The following is a 10,314-nucleotide window of genomic DNA, read 5'->3' on the forward strand; positions in this document are numbered from 1 at the left end:
AAAGGTATGAGATGAGCTCTCTAATTAATAGTCTAGCACATCTTTATGAACTAAGATCACGTTTCTACAAAGCAGGCAGTAGATACTGACCTTATGTCTGTCGTCATGATTGTATTGAACATCTTCTCTGAAACATGATTTGAGTGTGAAAACAAACCTTCCAAACAGTCAGTCATCACGTTTCCATAACTGCCAATCTCCTCATGTAGACTAGCCTAACAGCACAGCCTAACCTCACTGTATCTGCCAGCTGTTGGCTAGAGAGCACGTACCAAGACCAGATTAGGCACATTTACTATTTAGCACAACAATCTTTGTGACAAAATTATCAGTAGAGTTGAAAATGCGATGGAAACACATTGAACTTTAGATTTACATTCGGGCCATGTAAACAAAAAAGTCCATTTTATGTGCACTATGTCATCATGCACTGATTTGCATCTGCAATTTGTTGGTGGGAAAATGTGCATATTTTCTTTATGCAGATTCTAGAATATTTGCATGAAAATCTGTCACCAATTGGATGGAAACCTAGCTAGTGTAATGGTTTTGCTCCTCTTCGTCTGAAGAGGAGAGGCGAGAAGGATCGGAGGACCAATATGCGGCGTGGTAAGTGTCCATGGTTGTTTATTTAAACACATAAACTGAACACTCCATACAAAACCAATAAACGTAACGTGAATAACCGAAACCGAAAACAGTACCGTGTGGTGTAAAACACAGACACGGAAACAATCACCCACAAACAAACAGTGAAACCCAGGCTACCTAAGTATGATTCTCAATCAGAGACAACTAACGACACCTGCCTCTGATTGAGAACCATACTAGGCCGAACACAGAAAACCAACCTAGAAACACAAAACATAGAATGCCCACCCAACTCACATCCTGACCAATACAAACAAACAAATAACACAAACACTAGGGTCAGAACGTGACAGCTAGTCATACCTCAATTACTGTAATAAATTACGAAATGGTGAACTATCCCTTTAAAGCTGAAATCCATAGCAGTGAAACTCCCACTTCTGTTTGCGATATATTACAAAGCATAACCTAAAACAGCAAACACATTTTTTCCCCTCTGACATCATTGCATGCGTGATGGTACATACTATGCTGTTCTATGATAAAAAATACCACAATGCAGGATGCTCCTCTACCCCGTTTCAAAAACAATAACAAATGTACTTGGGGCGACCAGTGTCGCTGTTTCACCTTATGCGAATCTCCGCTTTAAGTATCCAGACCCCACAATACCGAAGAACCAATGGAAGAGGCACACTGTTCTAGTGCCAGACATCTGGTCAGATTCTCTACCCTTAATCCTGAAGTGTACACCTGTTCACTCCCCCCTATGGATTTAAAAGCAGTGGAAAGGTAGTACCGTGCAGTATTGAAGAGCCCACACTGCTGCTCAATCATCCTATTTTCAACCTAATTGAGGAGAATAAGAACAATCCTCCCCCCCAAAAATTATACTGTCACAAAGCTAATTAAAAAGCAGCATTCCCCAAGAGAGGATGGCTTTCACTTCAGCAGTGAAGAATTCATGAACTTCTTCTTTGACGAAAAGATTGATCATTAGAAAGCAAATTACGGACTCAGTTGTCCTGAGTCTGCACAGAACTGCCAGGACCTAGGATCAATGGAGACACTCAAGTTTTTTAACCGTGTCTCTCGACACATTCATGAAAATAGTCATGGTCTCTAAAACTTCAAGCTGCATACTGGAACCTAGTCCAACTAAACTACTGAAATAGCTCATTCCTGTGCTTGGCCCTCCTATGTTCAACATATTAAATACAGTGCCTTGCGGAAGTATTCGGCCCCCTTGAACTTTGCGACCTTTTGCCACATTTCAGGCTTCAAACATAAAGATATAAAACTGTATTTTTTTGTGAAGAATCAACAAGTGGGACACAATCATGAAGTGGAACGACATTTATTGGATATTTCAAACTTTTTTAACAAATCAAAAACTGAAAAATTGGGCGTGCAAAATTATTCAGCCCCTTTACTTTCAGTGCAGCAAACTCTCTCTAGAAGTTCAGTGAGGATCTCTGAATGATCCAATGTTGACCTAAATGACTAATGATGATAAATACAATCCACCTGTGTGTAATCAAGTCTCCGTATAAATGCACCTGCACTGTGATAGTCTCAGAGGTCCGTTAAAAGCGCAGAGAGTCTACATACTGTAGGGCTGTTAAGTGGGATGGAATGTGACTGCGGTTGACATCTGTGGGGGCTCTTAAAATAAGGTTGTGGTGATAGAGGGGTATCATTCCCAGAGAGCGAGGACAGCTAACTGTGCACAAAATAGGGACTATTACACATACCCAGATCATGGTGAAAGTAGCTAGTATTGGCATTTCAGGTGTAACAGTACTCTTCTTGCGTTGTGTACAATCAGTCATCGACACGGAACTCCAACATGTAGCACCAGTCATGTAGCTTTATTCTGATAGGAACGGCACAAAATTGCACGTCATGCAATGCTCGTCTCACCATCCAACTCTGCACTCACGCACGCTGGTTTGGTGCTTGTTCACTGGGCTAGTTACCAAAATAATACAATTACAATATACAATATATCTTTAACAATGTACCTGATAGGAACGGCACAAAATTGCACGTCATGCAATGCTCGTCTCACCATCCAACTCTGCACTCATGCACTGTACAAAATATATGAACCCCCCCCAACAGACACAGTAAGTTGCTTGCTAGTACTGGCGGGAATTCTTTACAACAAAATGCACAACAAATATTCTCCAAAAAACGCTGCATCTTATGTGTGATGTTCGAATAACATTTACAAACAATTTGATAAAAATTGTACATTTAAATCATCACTTGAGAGTATAAAAATCACTTTTGATGTACAGTGCTTGGCAACCAACAACTTACCGCTGGTTTTGTGCTTGTTCACTGGGACGATTCTAACTGGAACATCCCCCCTCGTAAGCAAGCTACGCAAACCAGCCAATAAGATGCCATGTTGAGTAGGTGAAGGCAAGACAAACTCAAACCAAAAACCCATTGGCTTAACAATAAAGTGGCAAGGGGAATCACCAATATAACCCTGTTACACAGGCACTATTGTCAACATTCAAGAAACCTGTGACTCAGAGTTTTGTTAGGTGGATATTGTTCCAACTTCCTTAATCTCTTTCCCAATTTCTAACAGCCGGTGAACATTTGACAGATTACATGCAGTAGTTATTCTGAGGCTATAGTCATAGTGGAAGCGGCACATGAGGAGCGGGAGATAAACGAGGGCATGGGCTGAATTCTGGAGATTGAGTGTACATCAAGATACACCGGGCGGGGCGTGTGGGGACAGCGTTGGTCTGGTCCACACACATTACTCCTTACAGCACCTGCAGTGGTAAAGATCGTCATGTCTCTCCTTGGTGGGTGCATAGTTCTCACATGAAGTGAGGTCCAGCTGCATAATGGGTGAGCTTGAGGACGCCATGACAGAGAGAGAGAGAGAGACTAGATTCCACTGTAGACATGGGTTTGGGAGCCACTTTAAACATATAATAATATAATATATATAATAATGCATCATATGAAAGGATCGATGTTGGGGTAATGGTATGCAAAACAGCATTGGGGAGGCATTGATGTGAAAGTCTATACAGTGCTGAGTTACCTCAAGAGGATGTAGTGTTGAATAGGGATACACACTTGCCTATCAGGTGACGTGCCTATCAGGTGGCAATGGAGGAGATGGGGAACAAAGTGAAAATGACATGGCTTGACCTATCGGACCCTGTGGCCGAAAAGCGGAAGACTGGGTCGAAAGCACGAGGAGGCTTTTTAGGGCTTTCATTTTTGTTGAATCCAATAGAAAAGTATCCTGATGGCATAGGCAGGCGAAGAGAGAGTACATATACAGTTATGCATATCTTAACATGTTATTAATGCTGTTGTGTTTTTGTTTCTTTTTACTTTGCAAGTTTTGTGCTATCACTCTCTTAGGAACCAGACGGGTAAGGAAATGGTAGAAGTCAACAGCTCCAACGGACATGTCATTATCAGTGTTCTATGACAAATGGAAATGAGAGTGTGCTTGGTGTGATCCTAGAACAGAGGCCATGAGTTCCTGAGTTTGTAAACCTCACTGTGAATGATAATTATGTTTGTTTTTTGTTCATGTTTTATTATCATTGGTTGTCTTTTATAACTAATGATTAATAATATATAAAGCTTAGAAACCAAACCTATCAGTCCCCCTTTTTGAACATCTGATATCAAACTGTTCAACATTATATACACTTGGAAATTATGCCTATCAGTAATTTCCAAGTGTGTATAATGTTGAACAGTATGATATCAGATGTTCAAAAAGGGGGACTGATAGGTTTGGTTTCTAAGCTTTATATATTATTAATCATTAGTTATAAAAGAGACATGAGTGGTGCCATAAGTAAATTTGGGAGGGACTGAGTGCAGGAAAAACAATCACATGTAGCAGATACTGATAATTGGAGGAACCATTTTAAGGCCCATATCACTCGGCTCCCTGCCTAGCAATAATGATGCAATGTTTGTGTCACGTTCTGACCTCTATTTCCTTTGTGTTGTATTTATTTAGTATGGTCAGGGCGTGAGTTGGGTGAGCAGTCTATGTTTGTTTTTCTATGTTGTGGGGCAGTTCTATGTTTTCGGCCTAGTATGGTTCTCAATCAGAGGCAGGTGTCATTAGTTGTCTCTGATTGAGAATCATACTTAGGTAGCCTGGGTTTCACTGTGTGTTGGTGGGTGATTGTTCCTGTCTTTGTGTAGTGTTCACCAGATAGGCTGTATTAGGTTTCACGTTCCGTTTGTTGTTTTCGTATTCATTTAGTTATTTCATGTATCGTCATTCATTCATTAAAGAACATGAGTAACCACCACGCTGCATTATGGTCCTCTCTTTCAACAAACGAAGAACGCCGTTACAGTTTGGCGATAACGAGGAGACTCCATCCAAAATGGGGTATACTACCTGTTTTTGTCTAATGCAGCTGTATTGACCCTCGGGAAGAATAAACTTGGTTAAAACTTTCACAGTGTCCGTCAAGTTCCTACTCTAATAATAGAACCTAACATGGCCATTTTGAGCCTGTAATCGAACCCACAAATGCTGATACTCCAGATTCTCAACTAGTCTAAAGAAGGCCAGTTTTATTGCTTCTTTAATCCGGATAACAGTTTTCAGCTCAGCTAACATAATTGCAGAAGGGTTTTCTAATGATCAATTAGCCTTTTAAAATGATCAACTTGGATTAGCTAACACAACATGCCATTGGAATACAGGAGTGATGGTTGCTGACAATGTGCCTCTATCAGGTGACGTAGATATTATGTAGATATCCCGTTAAAGAAAATCCAGCTACAGTAGTAATTTACAACATTAACAATGTCTACAGTGTATTTATGATCAATTTGATGTTATTTTAATGGACAACAATGTGCTTTTCTTTAAAAAACAAGGACATTTTTAAGTGACCCCAAACTTTTGAACGGTAGTGTATATGTCAATGTTTATATATTTATTTAATCCCAAAATATATATATATATATATATATATATATATATATATATACAGCTCTGGAAAAAAATTAAGAGACCACTGCAAAATGATCAGTTTCTCTGGATTTACTATTTCTAGGTATGTGTTTGGGTAAAATTAATTTTTTTGTTTTATTCTATAAACTACTGACAACATTTCTCCCAAATTCCAAATAGAAATATTGTCATTTAGAGCATTTATTTGCAGAAAATGACAACTGGTCAAAATGACAAAAAGGTCACGCCTTGATCTGTTTCACCTGTCTTTGTGATTGTCTCCACCCATCTCCAGGTGTCACCCGTTTTCCCCATTAGTCCCTGAGTATTTATCCTGGTGTTCTCTGTTTGTCTGTTGCCAGTTCATCTTGTCAAGTCAACCATAATGTTTTTCCCTGCTCCTGCTTTTTCTTCTCTCTCTTTTGCTAGTTCTCCCGGTTTTGACCCTTGCCTGCCTTGACTCTGAACCCGTCTGCCTGACCATACTGCCTGCTCTGACCTCGAGCCTGCCTGCCACTCTGTACCTCCTGGACTCTAACCTTGTTTATGATCTTTTTCCTGTCTACAACCATTATCTTGCCTGCCCCTTGGATTATAATAAATATCAGAGACTCAAACCATCTGCCTCCCGTGTCTGCATCTGGGTCTCGCCCTGTGCCCTTATAAAAAGAAGATGCAGTGTTGTCAGACCTCGTATAATGCAAAGAGAATAAGTTCATATTCATTTTTAAACAACACAATACTAATGTTTTAATTTAGGAAGAGTTCAGAAATCAATATTTGGTGGAATAACCCTGATTTTTAATCACAGCTTTTATGCTTCTTGGCATGCTCTCCACCAGTCTTTCACATTGATGTTGGGTGACTTTATACCACTCCTGGCGCAAAAATGTAAGCAGCATTTTTATCACATTCCAGAGGTTTTCAATGGGCTTCAGGTCTGAAGATTGGGCTGGCCATGACAAGGTCTTGATCTGGTGGTCCTCCATCCACACCTTGATTGACCTGGCTGTGTGGCATGGAGCATTGTCCTGCTGGAAAAACCAATCCTCAGAGTTGGGGAACATTGTCAGAGCAGAAGGAAGCAAGTTTTCTTCCAGAACAACCTTTGTACGTGGCTTGATTCATGCGTCCTTCACGAAGACAAATCTGCCCGATTCCAGATTTGCTGAAGCACCCCCAGATCATCACCGATCCTCCACCAAATTTCACAGTGGGTGTGAGACCTGGAGAGGCCTACAAGCCAGTGTCTTTTCACTTAAATGATCCCTCCAGAGGACGTTGCCACCACTATTTCAACGTAATTCCTGTCCAGTGCGGAAATGCTAGTTTAGTTCCACCCTCCGAACACCAATGTATGGCTCCTTCAAAAGCTATGACAAGGTGGAGGACCATCCACTTGTAACTTCTTGTAACTATGCTAGCTACCATTCAGCTGTTTCTCTGAAAACCTCATTATTTGAAGAGTAAAGGTTAGGTAATTAGTTGCTAGGTAGCTAGCTACTGTACTCAAAATGTAGCTAGCTAGCTTTCTAGCTACCTGGTAAGCTCACTAAACAACAGCTGGAATGACCTAGCTGTAAAGTTTACAAGTATCCTCACTACATGACCAATATAACAGTTGACCCCAAAGCTTTTTGTAGCAAGCCAATGAAATCAACTCTTGCTTGTATCAGTGAAGGGCAAAACATAGATGATTCTTAAAGATATTAAATCCGTGTTTTTTGTAGAACCCCCTGCAACTGGAATGACATTTAAGTTATGTTTTTTACCGAATGAAAAACTAAGAAAGTATCGCCAAGAACAGGTTAGTTGAAAAATCTATGGTGGAGGTTTCATTGGGGCTTTCCTGTAATGCCCAGTAATGGACATCAAAAATCGGGCGTACAATCTGTAGCTAGACACAAGCTAGAATGCAGACCGGTACATTTGGACGAATACAATAGCCCAACTTCTTGAACATGGTTTTGATAAGCCGGTTAGAATAAGGCTCTTACTTGGTCAGATCGTGAATCATACTTTGTACCAAATGCATTTCCTATCAATAAACATTTTACAATGTATACATATCATGTCATTTTACTTTATGTTCCTTATTATTTACTTAATATTATCAAACTTCATCCAGCTATTACACCTTTGATTTGTATGAGATACATTACTAGTTAGCTTTGTTCTCCGAACAACAACACCAGTGTTCCTGTACCAGAATGTGTATACTGTAATATAGGTTATAGCCAAGAGTGGAAGAAGTGAAGGCTTGCTAGAGCACAGGCATGGTTCTTAATTCAGTGGTGCTCATGAGGACCTCCATAACAATTGAAATGTAAATGTGGCCCTACTCAAACATATTGCAACCATGGGAACCCTCAGTAGGACATGTGTGATAGGACCCTGAGCGCAGGAGTAGACTATAATGTGGGCTTTCTGTACATTGTAATAATGTATTTTCCATTCCATTGATTGCTCAGCTTGTAATTGTAGTTGGTTAAGTAAACCTTTTTAGAACAGGCATTGAATGATAAACAGAACAAAGCTGATAAACAGAACAACAGAACCTATTCTGTGATTATAATTGTTTTACAATTTCATCCACATCCTCACTTTATGTCAATATTACAATATTTCTGCTTGCTCAGTCTTTGTCTTGGTCAGCATCACATAGCCCCGGAATCATCAGTCCTGTAAGACAAATTAAACACATACTGTAGGTAGGTTGTTGAGTTGTCATTATGTCAGTCATGAATTGTGTCCATACATGACCATTTTCCTGTTCTCAGTAAAAAAAAAAAAATAATAAAAAAAAATATTTTACCAGGTAAGTTGACTGAGAACACATTCTAATTTACAGCAATGACCTGGGGAATAGTTACAGAGGACAGAAGGGGGGATGAATGAGCCAATTGTACGCTGGGGATGTTTAGGTGTCCATGATGGTATGAAGGCCAGATTGGGAATTTAACCAGGACACCGGGGTTAACACCCCTACTCTTATGATAAGTGCCATGGGATCTTTAGTGACCACAGAGAGTCAGGACACCCGTTTAGCGTCCCATCCAAAAGACAGCACCCCCCAATCACTGGGGAATTGGGATATTTTTTAGACCAGAGGAAAGAGTGCCTCCTACTGGCCCTCCAACACCAGTTCCAGCAGCATCTGGTCTCCCATTCAGGGACCAACCAGAACCAACCCTGCTTAGCTTCAGAAGCAAGCCAGCAGTGGGATGCAGGGTGGTATGCTGCTGACAGGGGCAGACTCCGACAAGAATTTGGCCCTGGCATTTTATCCACACCAGACCATATGTGTGCACATGGTACATAGCGAGCTACCCAGGCCGTTGAGCTGTGCGCAACTGCCGATACGGTACATTGTTAACTCAGTTACATTTGCCTCCCTGTTCTGCGCCATCCTTATGGTGAAGTATTCAGACCTCTTAACTTTTTCCACATTGTTACGTTACAGCCATATTCTAAAATTGATTAAATTGTATTTTTATCAATAAATACTCCACACACAATAATAACAAAACAAAAACTGATTTTTAGAAAATTTTAAAATGTATTACAAATAAAAAACGGAAATATCACATTTACATAAGTATTCAGACCCTGTACTCAGTACTTTGTTGAATCACTTTTGGCAGTGATTACAGCATCGAGTCTTCTTGGGTATGACGCTACAAGCTTGGCACACCTGTATTTGGGGACTTTCTCGTATGCTTCTCTGCAGATCCTCTCAAGCTCTGTCAGGTTGCATGGGAAGCGTCGCTGCACAGTATTTTCCGTTCATCTCAAGGATGATCAATGGAAACAGGATGCACCTGAGCTCAATTTTGAGTCACTCTGTCGGCGCCATTTTACTACTGTGACTCAAAATTGAGCTCGGGTGCATCCTGTTTCCATTGATCATCCTTGAGATGAACGGAAAATACTGTGCAGCGACGGCAGAGTAGAGGTACTCTGAGTGGTCTTCTAGTCCGACTTAGGAGGCACGCACACCACCCACAGCTTCTGAGTATATTACTTGCTAATGTACAGTCTCTGAATAATACAGTTGACGAACTCAGGGCGAGGATTTCTTTCCAGAGAGATATCAGGGATTGTAACATACTCTGTTTCATGGAAACATGGCTCTCTCGGGATAAACTGTCTGAGTCCATCCAGCCAGTTAGGTTCTCAGTTCATTGCGCAGACAGGAATAAATATCTCTCCGGGAAGAAGAAGGGCGGGGGTGTATGTTTCATGATTAACGACTCATGATGTGATAACATACAGGAACTCAAATCCTTTTGTTCACCCACACTAGAATACCTCACAATCAAAATACAATCTACAATCAAATGCCAACCGTAATATCTCCCAAGAGAATTCTCTTCAGTTATAGTCACAGCCATGTATAGTCACAGCCGTGTATATCCCCCCTCAAGCCGATACCACGACGGCCCTCAAAGAACATCACTGGACTTTATGCAAACAGTCAACTGCATTTATTGTAGCTGGGGATTTTCACAAGCCAAATTTGAGAAAAAGGCTGCCGAAGTTCTATCAACACATTGACTGTAGTACTCACACTGCTAAAACACATATGTTCTGATACATATATGTTCTGATGAACAAATATACTGATACGGTGACTAAGTGTATCAGGAAGTGTACAGGAGATGTTGTACCCACTGTCACTATTAAAACCTACCCTAACCAGAAAACGAGGATAGATGTCGGTTTAACGATTTAACCAATGCAAG

The sequence above is a fragment of the Oncorhynchus mykiss genome, chromosome 4, assembly GCF_013265735.2.
Source record: "Oncorhynchus mykiss isolate Arlee chromosome 4, USDA_OmykA_1.1, whole genome shotgun sequence".
Lineage (NCBI taxonomy): Eukaryota > Metazoa > Chordata > Actinopteri > Salmoniformes > Salmonidae > Oncorhynchus > Oncorhynchus mykiss.